This window comes from Polistes fuscatus, unplaced genomic scaffold (assembly GCF_010416935.1).
Source record: "Polistes fuscatus isolate 324 unplaced genomic scaffold, CU_Pfus_HIC Scaffold12, whole genome shotgun sequence".
NCBI lineage: Eukaryota > Metazoa > Arthropoda > Insecta > Hymenoptera > Vespidae > Polistes > Polistes fuscatus.
This window is the reverse complement of record NW_025113020.1, coordinates 3,844,087-3,865,805: the sequence shown is the minus strand read 5'-3', so window position 1 is coordinate 3,865,805 and position 21,719 is coordinate 3,844,087. Positions and strand designations below refer to the sequence as shown.

Sequence of the window (21,719 nt, the reverse complement as noted above, 5' to 3'; positions counted from 1 at the left end):
AAACATTAAATACTTCATTTATATTTATACGCATAATTGAATTGCGAATTTGTTTACGCACAAATGCATATTGCATATTAATATTTAGATAATTTATCGCCTATGGTAAAAAACATTTAACCAATCGACTGGGAAAATTATTTTTTGAATATTGAAAGTCTCTTCACGACCGATCGGAAAAATTTTTCATTTTTACTTCAGTCACAAAAAATTGGATAATGTCAAGATTCACATAGTCGCATGGTATATGTTCGAAATAATGATGTAACAAGAACAAATCCAAATATTCGCTCCTTCACCGACATATTATTCGGTATATGTCGACATTATTCGACCAGGTGAATCTTGACATTATCCAAAATTTCGGTCCTTCACCGACATATTATTCGGTATATGTCGACATTATTCGACCATGTGAATCTTGACATTATCCAAAATTTCGGTCCTTCACCGACATATTATTCGGTATATGTCGACATTATTCGACCATGTGAATCTTGACATTATCCAAAATTTCGGTCCTTCACCGACATATTATTCGGTATATGTCGACATTATTCGACCATGTGAATCTTGACATTATCCAAAATTTTCGTTCATAAATGTCATATGATATGTATATTAATCGTACATAAACATCAGCAGTGAACGTATTAAATAATCACATCTATATATATATATAGGGTGGGTATAGTGAAGAGGATTCGTTTCCATTTTACGTGTTAAGCGTCAAACGGGGGATAAAATGGAGAATAATAGCTTGAGAGTAGGGTGGGGGGGGTTGGTAATTAATACCGGCTGACGTTATCTAGGAAACGTTTGAAAATTCTCTTCGTCATTCCGACGAACGTGAGATAGTACGAGCATAAGAGGAGATCTTTAAAACCAAAAGGCAAATGACCGAAACACGAGACATTACTATGAAAAGAGGATGACGTTGGCTGTCGTGGTCCTCATTCTGGTGTTGGTGCTGGGTACCCCGGGTGCCGGTTGTACGTATGCAGACGATGTTTTACCGGATTCTCATTTCATTTATGAAATACGTGTCGTAGGGTAACAGCACCAGCACCAACAGCACCAGCACCAACAGCACCAGCACCAGCAGCAGCAGTACGATAACGCAGAAATTTTCTCCTCTTGGTAGAAAACGCGACAAGAAGGGCCGAGGGCAAGGGGGAGGGGAAAGGGGAGGGGCTAGGGGGTAGGAGAGGGAGGGTACAGGCCCGGCAAATTAATAAAGTGTAAGGCGACAGGAACGCTTGAGAGTTTCTGCAAACAGTTATTAATTTCGTCCCTTTGAAACACGATTGTGTACCGTAGTCGTTGTGGAGATACCACTAAGGTGGATAATGGATGCGCTCAAGTGATCAGAGAACCGGTTGAGCCATTCTGTCACCATAATATATCCTTTTTACTCTCCACTATACTCCGACGAGAAAAATAAATGACAAGGTTGGTGTATTCGTATTATATAGGTGTGCCTTTTTTATACGGCTACAAGTATTATACGTAAATCCGAGTACATACTGTATTTATGTATATACATAAAGGGTGCCGTTTTATATTTTATTCCATTCGTATTTTTATGCTAAAATAATACGAGAGATTTTGTCTATGTTTTTTATTTATTTTTTTTTGCTTTTATATAAATATAAAAACATTATATATACACTGAAATAAGAATTCATTTCCTCGACGATTATTAATTATAATTATTACTTATTAATTCGTTGGTTATAGAAAATATTTCTTTTTCTGTACAATTTTTACATTGATTTATTTCAATAGATTTAATGTTATATAATAAATTGCGTATTTGTTTCTTTGTTTCTTTCTCGTAATGTTTTTCAATGACCGTCAATTTATTTCTTTTCGGGCCGAAAATTGGCCGACCAATCACAGTTCGGTAAACTTTGCTATAATGATTACCCTTATTATATTTTTCTAATAAAAAGAAAGAGTATCATAAAGAGAGGTAGATCGTTAAAAAGTCTCTTAGGCAATATCGTTTCTTTATCCTCGTTCATAAAAGATGGGTGAAAAATTTCGTCGAGTGAAAATATCTCGAACACCCTGTAGATATAATACGTATATACCTATATATACACGGTCCATTTAAATCCGCTTTCCCTGCAATCTCCCTCATTAAATCTTTCCTCTCCCTCTCCCCCTCCCCCTCTCCCTCTCTTTCTCTTCTCCCCATTATTTTTCGTCCTTTTCTCTTTTATGGCAATCATCGATGATGACCCCCCCACCCCCGTCTCCCTCTCCTCACTTAGTAAATATCAAATAAAACACGGTATTTTCCAAAGTTAAGAACCTTCACGTTGACCTAATTTCTTTTATTTTGTTCCCTTTCCTCCCCCCACCCCACCCCACCCCCGATACTAGCAAAAGAAGAAAGATTACTTATCGTTTGTTTGATTTCGAATTTATTCGTATTTCATTTTGATTTTCTTTTTCTGTCGTAGTTGTTGCATCGACGATACGAATAGTAGCTTAATTTACTATTTTCAGTATTTCTTCCCCCACCCCTACGACCCCCTGAAAGAAGGATAACGACTCGATGAAATGCAGCAGCGGCAACCATTTATGATGGAATATGGTGAACTCGAGTAGAAACGAGGATCGTGTTTAACGATTTAACATTGATCGGAAGAAAATATAATGTGGACAGTATCTAAAATGTATTTTATCTTCTGTCATTGTATGCAAAGAGTCAAACCAATCCCCCCACCTCAACCCTCCCCCCACCACCACCAGCACCTAGACACGGGAATCTAGTTTCTGTTGATTCGTGGCAGCACACGTACTCATCTTTGTCTTTAATTAAATAACGAAAATCTATATTGTCTCTCTAAAAACCATTTACTCGACCTCGGCCACGTTTATTTACCTTTTCTTCCATCACTTACGTTAATTAATTGAAACGCCTTAATTGGAAACGCCTTTTAGGTCATATTCCTAGGAAATAAATTTCCATTGAAAAGTGATATTTAATCGTAAACGTGAGATACTTTTGGTTTTATATGTTGGAACGGTCACGAAACATTTTTTCATTTCTTTTTATCTTTTTTTTTTATTTTTGGTCTGATTATAAGATTTGATTGGTTTCAAGGTTTGAAGGTTGCAAAGGTGGAGAAGAGAATAATATGGGAAAAGATATCAGTTCGATCATTGTTGACCATTTTGTTACGGGTGCCGGTTATAGCCGGCATCTGTGCAACAATTTGTGTATACGAACGCCAAATTATCAAGAATTATTATTTGATATATTAATTATCCTAAATTGTATTTTTATTTATAATAATTGTACAATTATTAAATATGAAAATGGCCGAATATGCATTGAATGTATTTATTTCTGTTTTTCATACGAAACGTTGAGAATCAAATTGAACTATTATAGAATTGATTATTTTCTACACAAAACATCCAGTTATTTGATATAATAAAATGAATATACTTAAAGCTAATCGATCAAAATTTTATTCTCAAAATCAGAGCTTGCGGTGTTGGTCCACTCTGGTTTCCAACGCTTCAATTATGGGGCCCCGTTCAGTGGTATTACTCCTACGAAAGGGTTAAGTAACGATATATTTTGTTACCCTGTTATTTTGTTAATACAAAAGATCATCATAGTGTTCAGTTTCTGTTACAAGTTTTAACTGTTACCTCTGACAACCTTCCATACACAACACTACACACTACTTTTATCTTTTATTATTATTAATTAACTTGCCCAATTATATTTTGTATGCATTTGAATTATAACGTGAAACCAATTGTCTCAGATTAAACGAAACTAAGATTTTCGATACTTAGATCACTTACGCGTGACACTGATTTTGTTTGTCCACCATTTTTGGTTACATGGTTACCATTTTGTTATACATTATGGCTATTAATTATATAAAATATCTCATTATTTATATTTCTTTCTTAATTCTTAACGTAACATCGTTAGGTGAAGAAACCTAAAGGAAATGACTTTTAGCTGACACCATTGGCCAAACATAATTTTCGAGTAAGTAACCGTTCTGAATAATCCTGATTCTACGTTGTACGCGTTGCGGTGTGACCACAAAACGCGTGCCACCATTCGAATCCCTTATCCTACTTGTAACCTAACCAAACATGTTGTACACACGAAATTTCAAGAGTGAAAGAGAGAGAGAGAGAGAGAATGTATAGAAGCATACGCTTGAAGGGTCACGTCGTCAAAGGTTAGCTCGATTATCGTGAAATACTATAGTGGATCTAGGTTAGGTTAACCCGTTTACAGGTTATGTAACGATGACGATGTTGACGAGAAGCCTGCAGATGTTGTTTTTACGATCAGGATTAACCATCCTAGCAGTTTCCTATTCGTAAAACGTGAAACTTATCCCTTTTTGTGATGAGAAATCATTGAATTATTGTTAATTCGATAAACACATTTATCAGTATCGTGGGTATAGGATTCAACGATGACACTGCTACCAGAACACTAAAAGTTAATTCGGCCAATAAATTTGAACGAGTTATTAATACAATTGTGTTCTAAATAATGCGGATAGCATATACGAATATCGAATAGTATCAACGTAAAATCTATCGTTGACCGTTTAATAGTCTATGAATTATTAACACGCCATTTGTCGATCGATAAATTAGTTGTTCAATACAATGATGTAAAAGCTTACCCTTTTATCTAACAATTAAACATGTAATAGTTGACATTCCAAAATTCGTCGGATAGTTCTATCAACGGATTAGTAATTGATTTATGATAATTATTAAAAAATAACGATAATTATATTTCATTAACGTTATCAACTATTTTCTTTGACAATAAAACAATCTTAACAATCGCGATCGCGCGGTTAAGATGTTTTTCAAGATGAAGATCACGGGATTCGAACATTTCGGTCTATCTAGACGAAAAAGAAAAAAAGAAAAATAGAAAAGTATCCTACTCCAGTGGGATAAAACCGAGTTTCAACGATGGCTTTATAAAACCCTCGTTAAAAGGAATCCGTACGTTTATCAGTACGATTTCAAAAGTAGAAATGAAATTCCTAGGTGGGTGGGGGCTTGGAGTTAAAGGTTAAAGCGTACGTGGCAAAAAGGTGGTGGGGGTGGGAGTTGGGTTGGCGAGGGGGCCCTGGGGGGGTGGGGGAATGTGAGGTTGAGAGTTTGCGTCAAGAAATCGGAACTACTTGCCTTAACTGCATAACCAATTGGCAAGCCAAGCCAAGCCAAGCCAAGCCAAGCAAAGCCAAGCCAAGCAAAGCCAAGCCAATGTTCGAGTGAGTGAGAGAGAGAGAAAGAAGGGGGTGAAAGTGTGTGTGAGAGAGAGAGAGAGAGAGAAACTTCCGATAATTCTTATCTTCGAAAGCCGGAGTGTGCAGAACGTTCCAACGAAAGCCGAGAAAGGCGCTTAACTTTGGCGAATGTTTTACCAAACGAGGCCGCTATCATCCCAGTCATGGTTAAATATTCTCCAAGTAACCTTTTTTTCTCTTATTTCCCCCCCTTCCCCACCCCTATCTCGCCCCTCCTACCCCTCGTTCTTTTAACCGTTCTCTCAACGACCATTAGAAATAGTATTCCGCGATTTTTCCTACCTTTGCCTACTTTTCGTCGTCGTTGACCTTTCTTTTTTATAGTTTTCTTCCATTCGCGAGACAAGGGAAGAATATTTGAATGTTATGACACACGTGTTTTTTTGAGTTAACCTACGTATATACCTACCTACGTATATACGTAACTTTTTTCTTTTTTTCGTATTTCTTTTTTATTTCTTTTAAAAAAGAATTCTTTTAAAAAAATATATTTTAAAGTATTTCTCGTAGCCGTGATTTTTTACGGAATCGTATCGATCTAGATTACCTTAACGAATTTCGCTTGAAAAAAAGAAGAAAACAGAATAACAAAAATTATTTCCGCGCGATACACGTTTAAAATCTCAAACTATAATATAAAACGAAATAAAAAAAAAGAAAAAAAATCACGCAAGGAAAAAATCAATTGTTTTATTTGTTAACAAACACACCACGCTAATAAATATTATTTATTCGCGATGAATATTATTTTACAGTTAACGCAAACGTTTACCAAAGGATAAATTATAATCGAACGAACGAACGAACGAGTGAGAGTGAGAGAGAGAGAGAGAGAGAGAGAGAGAGCAAAGAGTTTGTTATCGTAGAGGAACGAAAATCGTTTGAATTGACAAGCTTAACAGTCGAGTACGACAGATTGTCGTGCAAATTCGATTTGCCGCGAATCGAATTGGCGATTAGCGAATGAGACAAGAGAGTTTACGTACGTTGGTAGGAGGTAACGTTTACGCTTTACCAAGTTTTAGGTATTTTCGACGAACATGAATGGATAATGAGTCGGAGGATAAATTCAATTTGGCTGGTGAGAACGTTCGTTCAGTGATTCTCTCCTACGTTCCACTCTCTTTCTCTCTCTTTCTCTCTCTTTCTCTCTCTTTCTCTCTCTGTCTCTTGGTTTCTTATATTCTGTAGGTGTCTATATCCATTCTCTCGGATTTAACCGTTCTTATCACGTACCTTTTGTTTCCAACGATTTTCTGATCAACCCAAAGTGGGTTACGATCGTTTCGAAATTTTTCCTTTACATCCTTTTCCCATTTGTTTTTTTTTCTTTTTTCCTTCTTCTTTTTATTTTTCTTTTCATTCTCACGATACATATATCGTAATGCAGTTATTGTTCATTTCATTTTGTATTTTACGAAGATAGATAGTTTTCTCGTATCAAAAAGTTTCCCCTGCTCTCTGATGCCGTTTCGAACATATATCGAGGATTTTATACGTTATAATGGATTTATTTATTCCTTTTTTTCTTTTTTTTTTAACAAAAATAAAAACGAATGTTGTTGATCGAAAATAAATTGAATAGAGTTAATTCTATTCGTTTTATTTTTTTTTTTTTTTTTAAAATCGTTTCGTTTTTCACATAGATTCAAATAAATATTACATAATAATAATAATAATAATAAAAAATCTGTAAACAATAAATTTGAGCCGTTTATTTTGAAAGTGGCCTAACTCCATTTTTCATTTTTTTCCGGTTACCCACGGTAACATGTACAGCTTCAAATTATCTATCAATAAAGCATTTAAGATTTTTTATATTCCGAGTAAATACGGTAATTCTGGACACATAAGTTTTCAGAGTTAGTTGAATCACCGAACCGTTTATTTTGAAAGTGGCCTAACTCCATTAGGAGTAGACATTTTGGTGTGGTAGAAATGGCATTAAAAACAAATAATTTACTGTTTGTCCCCCGAGAGTATTACAATATTATCAAAAAGTGTCGGAAAGGTAATAACTTTATTGTACATGAAATGAGACAAGAAGATTTTGTATCAACAATATTATTAGAAGACGCAATTTTTAAAAGGGTAAAGAATTCTAACGGAGAACCAATAAACTGGTTAAAAATATGTTTGATGCGTTTTATCAAAAATGAATAAGATTTTCTATAAGACATCAATGAATGAGAACGAAAATTTGAAAGTCCTGAATTTAATACCACGTCGGGGTAGACCAAGAAAGTTCGAAAATATTGTATTGACACCACTGTATAAAAATATAAGACAAATTACAACCGCAAAATTCAAGGACATAATTGACTTATTACGATATATACCACCGGAACATCATGATTTCTTTAAATCCCTTTCACATACACAAAATGTAGATGAGTAGAAAATTGTTTTGTAATTTATGTTTGTAAAAAATATTTTGAGTCGCATAATTTATGTTTTCAAAGTGTTATAAAGATATGTAAAATAAAATAAGTATTGTTTTTTCGCAATTTGAAGCATCTTAAATTATGTTGAATGGACTTCGGTTCCTTCAAATTTTATAACGAATCTGGTTGTTAATTTTGAAAGTGGCCTAACTCCATTCTTGGTAAGAAAACGCATATTATTCACTTAATAATTGCCATTATTTTAATAGCAACTGTAAATTGAACACCTTTAGATACACTTAAGCAACATAACTCATTGTTATTCTTTACGTATATTTTTAATTGCATTGAAACGCAAACCTTTAAATATCTCAATTTAAGGTTAGATGGAGTTAGGCCACTTTCAAAATAAACGACTCATTTATATTATCTATCTTTCGATTTAAGATATTTTAACACATATGATATGATGATTGTAATGTTAGTGGTGGTGGTGGTGGGGGAAAAAAAGAAGAGACAAAGATTGTCTGTAACGTTAAAGACAAAAACGATAAGGGGAGCGGCGGGGGGTAGGGTGGGGGGTATTCTCCATCGAACAGAATCGAATAATATGAAATTTATTTATATAAGAGAAGAAATGATATCGTAGTTTCTGTTCGGAATATATTCGCGAATGGGGTGGGGATGGGGGTAAGGGAAGGGGGAAGAGGGATAAAAAAAAAATCCACGACTCGCTTAATTACTTCCGCGTTGGCAAGTCGGTTCGGTAGAACAAAGAGAAATCTCTCTCTCTCTCTCTCTCTCTCTCACTCTCTCTGTTTCTCTCTCGTTCTTTCCTGTTTTTCTCGTCGAGCTGTCGCAGAAATACGACTTATTTGACGTGAATGCAAAAGCAGAAAGAGAACCCGAACCATTACTTGTCTAGGTACGCGTACCGTAGCATTCCTTTGAACCAAATTGACGTACCTTTTCGTGTTTTTTTTTCTCTCTTTTCTTTTTTTTCTCCTACTCGTCGATTTCTCTCTCTCTCTCTCTCTCTCTCTCTCTTTTACCCAATGGCATAACCGTACAACGATCAAAGGTCGTTGCGTGGCACCTTTAAATTTTCCGACGTTTTCTTCCGAATAACAAAGCTTCGCAAAAGCTTCGCAAAAGCTTCGCAAAAGCATCGAAACTCGTTTACCGACAATCGCAGATACGATTGCTTCAAGATCTTTCTCTTTCTAACTAACTAACTAACTAACTAACTATCTATCTATCTATTTTCATGTTCTTCCTTATTATAGAACTATTCTATCTATTATTAAAAGCCTGGCTCCTAATTAAAATGAATTTTCTTTTATTCTCCACGCGTTATAACGACGTTTCATTATGGGGTTGGGGGGGGGGGTTGGGGGAAAAAAGATTTCATTGTTTTTAACGTTCAATAGACATTTTTTTCAACGGAGATTTCATTTATCTTTTTTATCCTTGACACTGACATTTCTTTTCAACGTTGGTTTACGATCAAAGGATTATTATGGGTTAGTATATGGTGGTTTAATGACGGATAGTTATATCTTCTATAGTAGAAAAGGAATTAGAATTAATTATTATCTATACGTAAAAGTAGATATACTTTTATCTGTAATCGATACGAGTAAAAATTTCAACCTTCCCCCCCCCACCAATCCCCTAACCACGAAGGATTCATCAAAGTTGTTCATTTTGTTCCGATAAACGTGCTCGCGTATCGAATTATTTTAGGGTTTAAACGGAGATAGATATTTACGAAGGTTGGAAAAAAGTATACACGAAAAGGGATGAAGAAATTGAACGTTACCGTAAAGATTTTCCAGGGAAAGAAAAAAAAGAGGGGGAGAGAGAGAGAGAGAGAGACAGACAGAGAGATCAGTTTCCTCGTTAAATCTTATAACGATGATGCTTCCAAAGTTAACCTTTTCTCTTTACTTCTATCTCTTTCTCTGTCAGTTTTGCATTTACCTATCCCATTTATTCTTGGAAAACAGCAGCAATATTCCTGGCATAATGAACTTCCCCGTTCGAATATAGAATTCATTTCTCCAAGGTAGTTACTAATTTTATAGACGCATAACAACGAAGATTATTCTCTTCTTCTCGAAAACGATCGATTCGTTAACGGTCCAAAGTGCTAATTGCTGTACCTGTACCTTCCTACAACCTTCTATGAGAAATAACAGTATATTCGAACAACCTGATATAGTCTCGTTTTATGCTCGTTATAATCGACCCCACGATTCCCATTATACTTAATTCATTAAAATGTGAAAAGGTATATTTACGTTTGATGATTTTCAAAATATTTCTTAAACTACTATCGCCTCACGATATGGTTTGAGACTCGTGATACGCAAAAAAAAAAACATTAGAATCGCGAGTGAAAGCTGTGATACGTCGATCGGGACACAGACGACACGTTTCGGACACGTTATTTGTTGCCACGACTTAACGCGTTAAAATTAAAATCTAAGATTTTCATAATTTCGAATTTGTATTCGATTGGCAACTAAGTTCCCGTCGTTTGATTAAATTTGTTAAAAGTTTATCTATCGATAAACTGAATGATTTTTCTGTTAATGTTTAACTGCTTTGATAAAAAAGAATTTCCTGGCAAGGAAGGTCGAGAAAAATTGATAGGCGCATATATGCGCCCTTAGTCAACGCCCATTTCTTTCATTGGGCGCATATATGCGCCCTTGGTCAACGCCCATTTCGTTAGTTGGGCGCATATATGCGCCCATAGAATTCAAACGATTAATTTACTTTGTATTATTCACGCGGAATGTTAAAATTTGAAAATAAGATACTTGTTGCGATTGAAATTCATTCGAATCGAAATCATCGAAATACGGTACAGATAATTAACCATTGGATCTTCTACCGGATGGTGGGAGTGGTGGTGGGAGGTACAATAGACGTGATTACAATTATCTAACAGGCCTCTACTCATAGTACTCGATCTAACGAGCCCGTGCATCGAGAAAGTTTCCACGCGTGTGTAAAGGTATATTAACAACCCCCCTCCCCCCTCCCCCCACCAACCATTGTCTTCGAAATGTTAATTGGCAGGTTTATACAATAGTAAAGTTGAACCGATAATTCTCTTCGCACCCTATCTCGTTAACTAAAAGATAACAAATATTAATTGTAGGAGTTTATACGTTGAAAATGTACGACACACCTAGATCGGTAGGAACAATTTGATAGTATACAGTGATGATACCATTTGCAAGTTCCTTACCAACCCTATGGGATTCGTATCAATTGGGATAATCCGTTGAACGAATAAGTGTGGACTAGCAGAGAAAATTTTACTTGCCACCATCACCACCACCAGCACCACCGCCCATCATCAACCAGAACCGCCGACTCGTTTCGAATCACAATTCGGTATAAAGTTACTATGGATTGTTGTGATACGCGACTACGACGAGGAAGAGATAGGCAAAGGTTACTGGATAGGAAAACGAGCGACGTCAGATACAAATCCAAGGGTCTCTCGTTTTATTACAAAGTTTGGTAAACGAGTAAGCTATGCTTGATTATTATGCACCTAACGTAGCAATATTCTATTACCGTTTCTGCCGACAACAGAGACACGAATCTCTTCCCTTACCAACATTCTTGAATGAACATTCCTTGATGTTATCTCGTAGTAGTCTATGCGTCAACCTTCGACTATTCTAAAACAACAAAAAGACTACTACTACTACTACTACTGCTAGGATAGGGGCTGAAGATGACATCGATATTCTCTCACTCGTTTATTCTACGTTCGTTCTGTCTCTTTCTCGTTCATGTAAATCTGTCGGAACAGTCTTGCGTGAGTTTTCCATGCCTAGTTATATCATCGGAGAAAGTTTAGCGAACATTTGTCGGGACATTGGCATACAACACGGATCAACGATTGCACCTGATTATCGCCAGACTTATGTTTGACTTATGCCAAACGTTAAAATCGTGCGAATACGACGGCTGTCAGGATCGTTACCACTTTCCGCAACTTTTAACCTAACCTCTTTTACCAATTACACTATCCCCTATTCTAATAGAACCTTTGATAAAGAGATAATTATCTACCAAAAGGACCTTTTTTTTCTAAAAGATAAATGTAAACCAATATCGCTTCATTTCCTACTAATATATTGAAATTATTTTAACGGGACGCATGACGGGAAACAAAAGATTCGTTCAGAGAATTTAGGAATAGGTTAAAACTTAACGAGGGTTACAGTTAAGAATGAACGAAAAGAAATGAAAGCAATTTGTAAGGATGGTAATAAATAACATGGTAGTAAGGTAATTAACCGGGAACGAAGTCTCGAGGAAGAAGAAAAAAGTAATGTAAGAGGGGGGCTGGAGTAGGGGGCGGGGTACTGGGGGGTTAAGGAAAGAGACGGGAAAGGATGTCGTGTCGCTAGCTAATAGTCCAGTGCGTGCGTGCAACGCCGAGCTAATCGAACAGGAGAGACTCGGACTGACTGGTACGAAAGTACGAAGTTCCTTACTCTTCCACCCCCCCCTCCCCCCTCCCCCGACCTCCCCCGCAAAGAGGAACGTAGTCCTACAACTTCGTCCATATGCCACGGCACGTGAACCAGTTTTGAATTTTCGAGAGTCTCGGAAACGTTGCTACGAACGAACCTAACCTAACCCCGATAATGCAACGAAGCCTATGTTCTTTCGTATTTCAAATTTAACCTTTTCAACATTTCAAAACAATTTCGCGATAAGGATTAATCGAGATTTTGTTTTTCAACTTTCTTTAACCAGTAGACAATCGTGAAATGAATTAGGTACGTTGAACTATGGTTAAAAGTATTTTTTGTTCTTTTTGTTTTTTTTTTTTAGAAACGTGGTTTAAAACGATTATTATTCTTTTCGTTTTCTTCGTTATTTCTTTCTTTACTCCCTCCTTCCTCCTTCTCCTTCTCCGAGTTGTAGTAAGATTTTATTTTATTTGTTTTTCTATCTACGTTACTACCCGGCAGTTTCATGTTTCTTAATTACATCTACGGTAGCTCGTGTTTTACAAAATGTTCAAGTTATTACATTACTTTCGTGACCATTAGAAGAAAGTATAGTTTTTCAAAATGATACTGCGCCGAAACTACGAGTATTATATTTCTAAATATTGTTTCGACAATCCTACGGAATAATACAACGTATCGTGCACGCGAATTTGTTCTCTTAAAAATACATAAATAAAAAAGTCATGAAAAATATATCCACTCGCGTTTTTCGTCCCTTCACGTTTATACAACCCCAACTATAGTATTTTTTTTTTATTCGTTACTTATCTTCCTATATTCTCGTACGAGTTTCTGAAATATTGCGAAATGATATTATCTGATGATATTTGTCCATCCCGTTGTTTATTTTGTTTTTTCTTTTTTTTTTTGTTTCTCTTTTCCTTTCTTTTTTTTCAAGTATACACATAAATACACACCATGAATTTTTATATTAAATTTTGTAAAACTTATATGTTATATATTTGTTACATCGTTATAAAGAAATTAATATAAATATATATATAATAAAAAACAACAAATTATTATTTACCTAAGTATAATAATAACATTAGTTCTAGTTAACTTAGACAAATTTTGTATCGAACGAAATTTGTATCATTAATTCATCGGATGTTCGTCAAATTGTTCGTTCGTTCGTTCGTTCGTTCGATTGCCGGAGACCGTTCATTCGTCAAATTGAAATTAGTTAACGCTTTGATAAAATTAATCCACGAATACGGGGATATCAATACGCATGGATATGTCCAATGAGATTACCGGAGAATCATTGAATTATGATTGATAATTAGCAACGAATTTGTTCCTCTTCCGTAAAAGGGGGCTTGCGTTTTAGATTCAATAAGTTCAAGAGTGGGGGGGGGGAGGAAAGACATTTAAAAGCTCAACAATTTTTCTTTTTTTCAAATAAGAAGATTTGTCCGATATTCTGACTAATTTTCGACACTTTTTCTTCCGTATTTACGTGTTTTATTAATAATAATGACGAATCTACGGTGTTTATTGATTGTTTCCGAATTGTTGCAACTATAGTATTATCTGTAATTGTACGTAATAGTTTTGAACTATTGCAAATGAATTGAACGTTGCAAATGAATTCAAACAATCGAACAATACGAAGGATTAGAAAGATACCAATTCAATTCCTTGTTTCTACGTGTAAGTAAAGTAAGAAAATATCTAGAACAACTGAACAATAAATTAAAAATTGTCCTCAAAATCACATGACCTAACATTCATCTGCAGTAACATCGAAAACACTTGGAAACATCGTTCCGAAAAATTTCATCTAACATTAATAAACATTTGAAATCTATCATTTAACGAACAGAAAATAAAATAAAACACAAAACCAAGAAATATTTGATATTTTGAAGCTGGTAAATGGTGTTCCCTTTCATAAAAAACGAAATCATTGCTAAAGAATCGATCGTTCATCGTTACCATCGAATAGCTTGAAAATAGTTTCGAAAAGAAGAAGAAGAAGAAGAAGAGAAGTCGATCGACTTTCCGACGTTTACGAATGCTTTCGCGGTTATCACAATGAAAAGGAAAGCAAGAAAGAGATAGATAGATAGATAGATAGATAGATAGGATACCTGACCACAAAGAAATGAGAAAAAGAGAAGGATGGAAAGATAGAAAGATAGAAAGAGAGAGAGAGAGTGGTAAGCTTTGACGATGAAAGTGCATTTTAAAGGAAGGAATCGAGCTGAGCAAAACTAATTTTTCTTCCCTTAACTTCACTTCTCCTTTCACCCCGTTCCCCCTTGCCCAACCCCCCAACCAGTGTATACGTACACACAGTGTACAAAGCAAGAAAGAAAGAGAAACGGGGTCCAGTTGTATAAGAGTGCGTGGGCAGAGACGTGAAAGATACTAAAAAGAGATAGATAGACAGATAGATAGATAGGTGAAACAGAGAAAGAGAGAGAGAGAGAGAGAGATAAAGTACAAGAGCCGTGGCAGGAGCCATTGAAAGCGGCGCATTCAAGCGTAGTGTATTGAACGGCAGCCACATTTCGAGCTCTATTCCAACGGAGAGTAGAAGTCCTTTTATATGCTTCGTGTGCTCGGCTGGGTTCGTTGGTCAATCCGTCTGCGGATGAGGTTCTCTCTCTGTCTCACCCCCAACCCCCAACCCCAAACCCCCCACACACCTCACCCCTCTATAAGTTTTTCTTCCTGTGACTTCCAACTCCCTCTCTAGGATTGCTAGTTCTCTCTCTCTCTCTCTTTTTCTCTCATTCTCACTCTCTCACACACCCCCCACCCCCTTCTCTTTCATATTCTAAGCGAAAGAAAAAATAAGCCCCGAGACTATTTTTTCTTTTGTTTACAGCTCACCGTAGTTAGCCGTTAAGCGGCGTAAGTAACGTCGTGCTGATTTCTCGCGACAAACTTTTCGAAATAATCGAACTTAACAGCAGACGAATGCGTACAAGTATTATAGGTTAGGTATATACGTAGGATTAACACATTCACACGGCTCGGCGCCGATATTCATGTTTTTAGCCGCGAGACAACGTTCGAATTTATCCTACGCTTCGTACGCGCACTGTTATTATTATTATTATTATTATTGTTGTTGTTGTTATGTTTTTACTTATTGAATTATTGTTTTATAATAATGTTTTAATAATGTTGAGATAAAATGAAATAAATTCTACTTGTTCTTTTTTTTTCTTTCCCTTTGTTCAATTAATATACGTTTAATTTCTATTATATTTTTCAATTTTTTAACCGTACGGCAATATTTTTCTAATTACCAAAACGAATTATATTTTTCATGGTAAGCAGATGTTCGATCGAGTATTCAAGCGTGACCCACCGGTGATGCACGCTGGCGTGAGCGTGTTTAAGAACCTCGAATGAAATCGTGTATCTACGATTACTGAGCTTTAACGATTTGAAAATTTGTGTGTGTGTCTGTGTGTATTTGAAAACGAACAGGAAAACGTACAAGACACTCTGATTTCGAGTTTTATTCGTGGCGACAAAGATCGGCTTTTCGATTATCCATAGTATTGTCTCTTTAACGACGTGGCAAGAAGAAATGGTGGATAGTCAACCGACAATAGGGCGGAGGGACGCGGGGGAGGAGAATTTGTTCGCGGTGAATTTTTCTACGCGACATTACTTCCCCCACTCTCTTCTCCTATCCCCACTCTACTCCGTCTCTCATCCCCCCACTCCACCTCCCGCTTGCCGTCTTCTTTTTTTTTTCCTTATCGGTTCTTTGCGATCGAAGCTAAAAATAGTAATGTACTAGTTATGTCACGAGTCCTGCGTTTATCGTACTTTTCTCAAAACGTTTTCTACCACACATACACACACACATACCCATTCCCGCTATTCACCTTTGTAACGTTCTTCTATACGAGATACTATCTCGATATATTATCTTTTATCTTTTCTACCAAATCGTCGAGGTCGTTTATTTTCTCTTCGTCATTACTATTCGTATTCTTTATGAGAATCTGACAAGTTTCTATATATATATTTTTGTTAGATTTATGTATGCTGAAGATTTTGATAATATGGAGTACTCTCGTTGTTTCGGATAGGTTATGTTGAGTAACTTAATAAATAATAGGTTATGTTAAGTAAGGAATAATGAAATGTAATAAATGAAGTGGTTGAGTTAATAGAAATAACGAAGAATTTACTGACTGACTCGTTAGGAAATAATGTTTCGATGAATTATTATGAATATAATGGTGTAAAAGTACCAACAAGTTTCTATACATATATTTTTGTTAGATTTATGTATGCTGAAGATTTTGATAATATGAAGTACTCTCGTTGTTTCGGATAGGTTATGTTGAGTAACTTAATAAATAATAGGTTATGTTAAGTAAGTAATAATGAAATGAAATAAATGAAGTGATTGAGTTAATAGAAATAACGAAGAATTTACTGACTGACTCGTTAGGAAATAATGTTTCGATGAATTATTATGAATATGATGGTGTAAAAGTACCAACAAGTTTCTATATATATTTATTTTTGTTAGATTTATGTATGCTGAAGATTTTGATAATATGGAGTACTCTCGTTGTTTCGGATAGGTTATGTTGAGTAACTTAATAAATAATAGGTTATGTTAAGTAAGTAATAATGAAATGAAATAAATGAAGTGATTGAGTTAATAGAAATAACGAAGAATTTACTGACTGACTCGTTAGGAAATAATGTTTCGATGAATTATTATGAATATGATGGTGTAAAAGTACCAACAAGTTTCTATATATATATATTTTTGTTAGATTTATGTATGCTGAAGATTTTGATAATATGGAGTACTCTCGTTGTTTCGGATAGGTTATGTTGAGTAACTTAATAAATAATAGGTTATGTTAAGTAAGTAATAATGAAATGAAATAAATGAAGTGATTGAGTTAATAGAAATAACGAAGAATTTACTGACTGACTCGTTAGGAAATAATGTTTCGATGAATTATTATGAATATGATGGTGTAAAAGTGCTAAATTCGGTTGTAGTGCATATTAGTACCAAAGTTGGTTATTGCTCATAATACTGATGCAAAATTTGATTGTTGTTATGATGTTTTTACATCATAATTAATTATATTAAATTAGATATGGTTAAATTAAATGATAATATATAATATTATATATTATTAGATTATATTAAATGAAATATGAGTATTATAATATGTGTATCATGATTAAAATTAAATAAAAATACTTATTCGCTTATGTCAGTTCTCGAGGTGTTCCGACATGAAAATAGAACAAACACTTTTAGAAAACTGGCCCACAAAATACGCTGATTACAGAACCGTTAAAAATGGGGATGCGCTAATTTTCTATTTCGAAAAATTCCGAAAGAATTGATTTGCACTTTTTGAATGTAAATTAAATCTACTTTTGTCATTGAATCTACGATACACTCGTAAAAAGGGCTTGATATTTATTAGAAGAAAAAACAACATCGAAGAATAATGAATATATACGTCTGGCAAACCTCGTTTATTTAGAGTTTGGATATGGTGCCTAGTACGGTAACTGCAATTATTATTGCAGAGTTTCGTCTGGATTAAGTAAGAGTCGAACTACGGTGCTAGACCGTAGGAGAAGATAATTAAATCGACGCAAACTAGAACTCGCTATACAATGCGGTCCCTATTGTATTATACCAAAGCTTTTCCATCGATCTTCGGTCTGGTTGGTTCTTCTTCGTCTTCTAACGCATATCGTTGAATATACCACTGACTCGAAACTGCATCGGTGTTCAAACGATTTTACCTTATTCCTTTTTTCTTCATTTTAACGATACTTAACGAGTTATTCTTTCAAGAAATACAAATGGAATACTAACAGGATTCTTGAAGTTCGAATATATGAATAAAATACAACTAAAGTGATCAACGTATCACTGACACGAAATGATTTTTGATATACATTTAATATTGCAAGAATATTTGTCAGAAAGTATAATAATAATTCTGGTAAACGGATAATTTGAAAATTCATTATTATTATTATTATTATTATTATTATTATCTCTTTGTTTGTGTATACATTAAATTATGAGAGATTGGTTGGTAATATACGGACGAATACCTATATCTCATTGATTATATTATAAACAAATAAAATTCAATCTGTACTTTATTTTTAAGTACTTTTTAATTAATAAATATATTAATAAATTACCAATAAATATTACCTCAAGTGGATTCACGTTAGATTAAGTCTTGATCTAACAATAATATAACGTATCACGAACAATAATCTTGTCGTATCTTAAAACAAAAAAACAACAAATAAAAAAGTAACATCTACCGTTGAGTCTGAAATATTGTTGAATTGGTCGTTGAATGAAATTTTCAATAAATTTCACCTCGATATAAAATGAATTATCATTTTGATAGTTTATTACTGCATAAGTCACATATTTCAACGTATTAAACGGTCAGATTTTGAATATCAAACAGTTTTTTGTATCAAACGCACAGTTTTAGTATGAAAATTTGATTTTGTGTAAAATAAAATTGGTCAACCCATGGAATAGTCAGACATGGAAAATAAAAAAGGAAGAATCCTGACGTAGTCTTAGATCATATTCGAACGAACGAACGAACATGAGTGAGCGAGAGAGAGAGAAACTTGTTCGAAATTACCCCGAGAGGGAGAATTTCAAACGGCACGTAGCAATTCCGATAAAGCTCCCATTGTTTGGTCATCGCCAGCCCGGTTTCCGCTCGGATTACTCGCTGAACTTGATGTGGTTGCTCTCGAGGATTCTCAAAGTTTCCTCGTGATTTATATTTAACGTCAGCTTAACACTCATTCCTAGCAACGGTCCCCGTTCAAATCTACGAAGTAGACAACGAACGAACGAACGAACGAACGAACCAACCAAGAAGAAGAAGAAGAAGACAACGAAGACAACAACAACAACAACGGTGACAAGAAAGATAAGTAAGCGTTTCATTCGAAATAATAATCAAACTAAATGACATTTGGATTATTATCTTTATTATAAATTGTCATCGAAAAGTCTCCGTGACTTAAATGTCATCCCCCATCCCAAACCCCACCCCCATTCTTCGTTAAATCGTAATATTACTTACGAAAAGCTTCAACGTATTGACGGGGGTGGGGTGGGGGGGGGGAGGCAGGCAAATGAAAGAATTTATTCAGCGTATTGTTGTTTGCTGACTCATAGTATCCCATCTGACGTTAGATTGCACGATTACGATGGGAAAATAAATATTCTATGGGGGGAAGAAAGTAAGTTAGGCAAAAAGTATGGGGAAGTGGGGTGAATGAATATAGCGCAGCGCGTACGTGATTGGACATTTATTATTAATATTATTATTATTATTATTTATTGTGACGAATGAAAATGTTTTTATTTATTTCTAAATTATTCAAATACGAATTTTTAATAATATTCATCCTAATCTAATCAAACACTTTTACACACTTTTATAAATGACTTTATGGTGTTCATGCAAAAGAATCCCCCGCCCCTCCCCGTAACACAGGTCTAAAGAAAAACAAACAAACAAACAAACAAACAAAGAAAAGAACTAAAATATACGAGAAAAATAGAATAATAGTAGAACAGAGCGAGAAAGATGGGTGCCGCTGCCCCTTCCCCCACCCTTCCCACCTTTATGTGCGAGGGTCGAGAAAAAAAGGTGGCAAAAGTCGAGAAACGAAATGCGTAATCCTTCGCGACTGGAATAAGCATGCATGTTGGTTCGCATAATAGTCAAATCCCCACCCCCCGGACGGGTTTTTCTACGATTTACCGCGTTGAAAGAAAAAACAAAAATCTGTTACGTTTCTTTCCCGGTATCCTTTTTTTCGTAGATTATCTCGCTTTGGCGCCGCTACGAGGGACAAATAAAATGAACGTACACACACACACACACAAACACATATCTACTAAAAGCGTACGTGGATGATATTAGTGCGAGAAAGAGAGAGAGAGAGAGAGAGAGAGATAGAGAGAATAAAAAAACAAAACAAAGAAACAAAGAGAATAAAAATAAAAAATCCAAATAAAAAGAAGGTAGAGAAAAGGGACCCCTTTGGAAAGGGAAAAGGTTGAGAGGTGGGTCGGTCGCGGATAGGGTGGAAAAGAAAAGAACAGAAAAGAAGGAGGAGGAGGAGGAGGAGTGGGGGGGGAACCGCATGGCAGCACACGTTCTAACACATACACACATATACGCACACGCACGCACACACATTTAAATGGAATCCCTCGTACGACGGACACGGAAGGTTTTTAATTAGCCAGGTAATTCCAGAAAGCCTATTCCTGCATTGCTGGAGATTTGTTCCGCTGCAGAGTGGGGAAGGGGGGGAGTGGGAAAAGAGAAAGAGAAAAAGAAAGAATAAGAGAGAGAGAAAGAGAGAGAGAGAGAGAGAGAAAAAGGGGAAGAAAAGAAAAGAAAAGAAAGAAGAAAGGAATGGCGGGAGGGGGAGGGGGGTGGGGGTGGGGTTAGCGTGGTTTAGTGAATGCCACGGCTAAAGGCCGCTTCTCGGCCTCTTAACCGCCTTTAACGTGGAAAAACGCGGCTACTTCGGCGCTTATACGCACACACGTACATACACACGCACACACACACACACATATATATATATGTGTGTTGAAGTTTACCTCGCTAATTCAGCACCGAGCCTCGTGGAAGTAGCTGAAAAGGGGCAGAGAAAACGGGGTAGGAGATTTGACCGAGGCACCCTCTTTTTATCCCCCCCTCCCCCTTTTTCTTTTGCTCTTTCTTTTATGCCGACTTTACTCTCTGAAATATCTGTATATATATATATATGTGTATATGCATACCTTACGTACACATTTATAAAGAAAAATTGTGTTTGCTTTTTAGCGTTCATAATTAGAGTGTGCATAACACAGACCCACTCGAAAAGTCTAGAACAATTGTAGGAGGAAAAAAATAGAACGGGGGTTGGTAAAAGGCAATCGTGTAACAGGGCGTGTTGATTTATTTAGGATTATCCTTTGATGTCGAAAGCGACGGGAAGCTGATTTCGGTAACGCTTAGCAACGATAAGATTTTTTTCGGCTTACATGATTCAATCGGTTTGATAAACAGGTAGGCAGGCAGGCAGGCAGGCAGGCAGGCAGGCAGGTAGACAGGTAGCAAGGGGTTGTTAACCCTATTCTATCTCTCTCTCTCTCTCTCTCTCTGTTTCTCTTTCTGTTACAGTTAGAGAGATCGTGAGCACGCATAAGGGGAGCGCTTGCATTTGGCACACTCCGCCGGGGCCGCTTCTGTGCGCGGGTTTGCGTCTTTTGTAACTGCCAACGGGCCAATCTAAGTGACGTACGGGCTTTTGCACGACCTCACGACCTCATACCGCATCCGGCCATAATCATTTCATACACAATAGTATAGTCGTCGCGCTATTCCTGCCGGCAGGGGTGACTCCAACACACCAGCAGCACCAGTCCG

General features: G+C 35.9%; 1 protein-coding gene across 1 annotated transcript in view; it reads right to left on the bottom strand.

The window, feature by feature from the left end:
- The window catches only part of LOC122513505, a 339,389-nt gene that overhangs the window by 61,123 nt on the left and 256,547 nt on the right, over window positions 1–21,719 (bottom strand).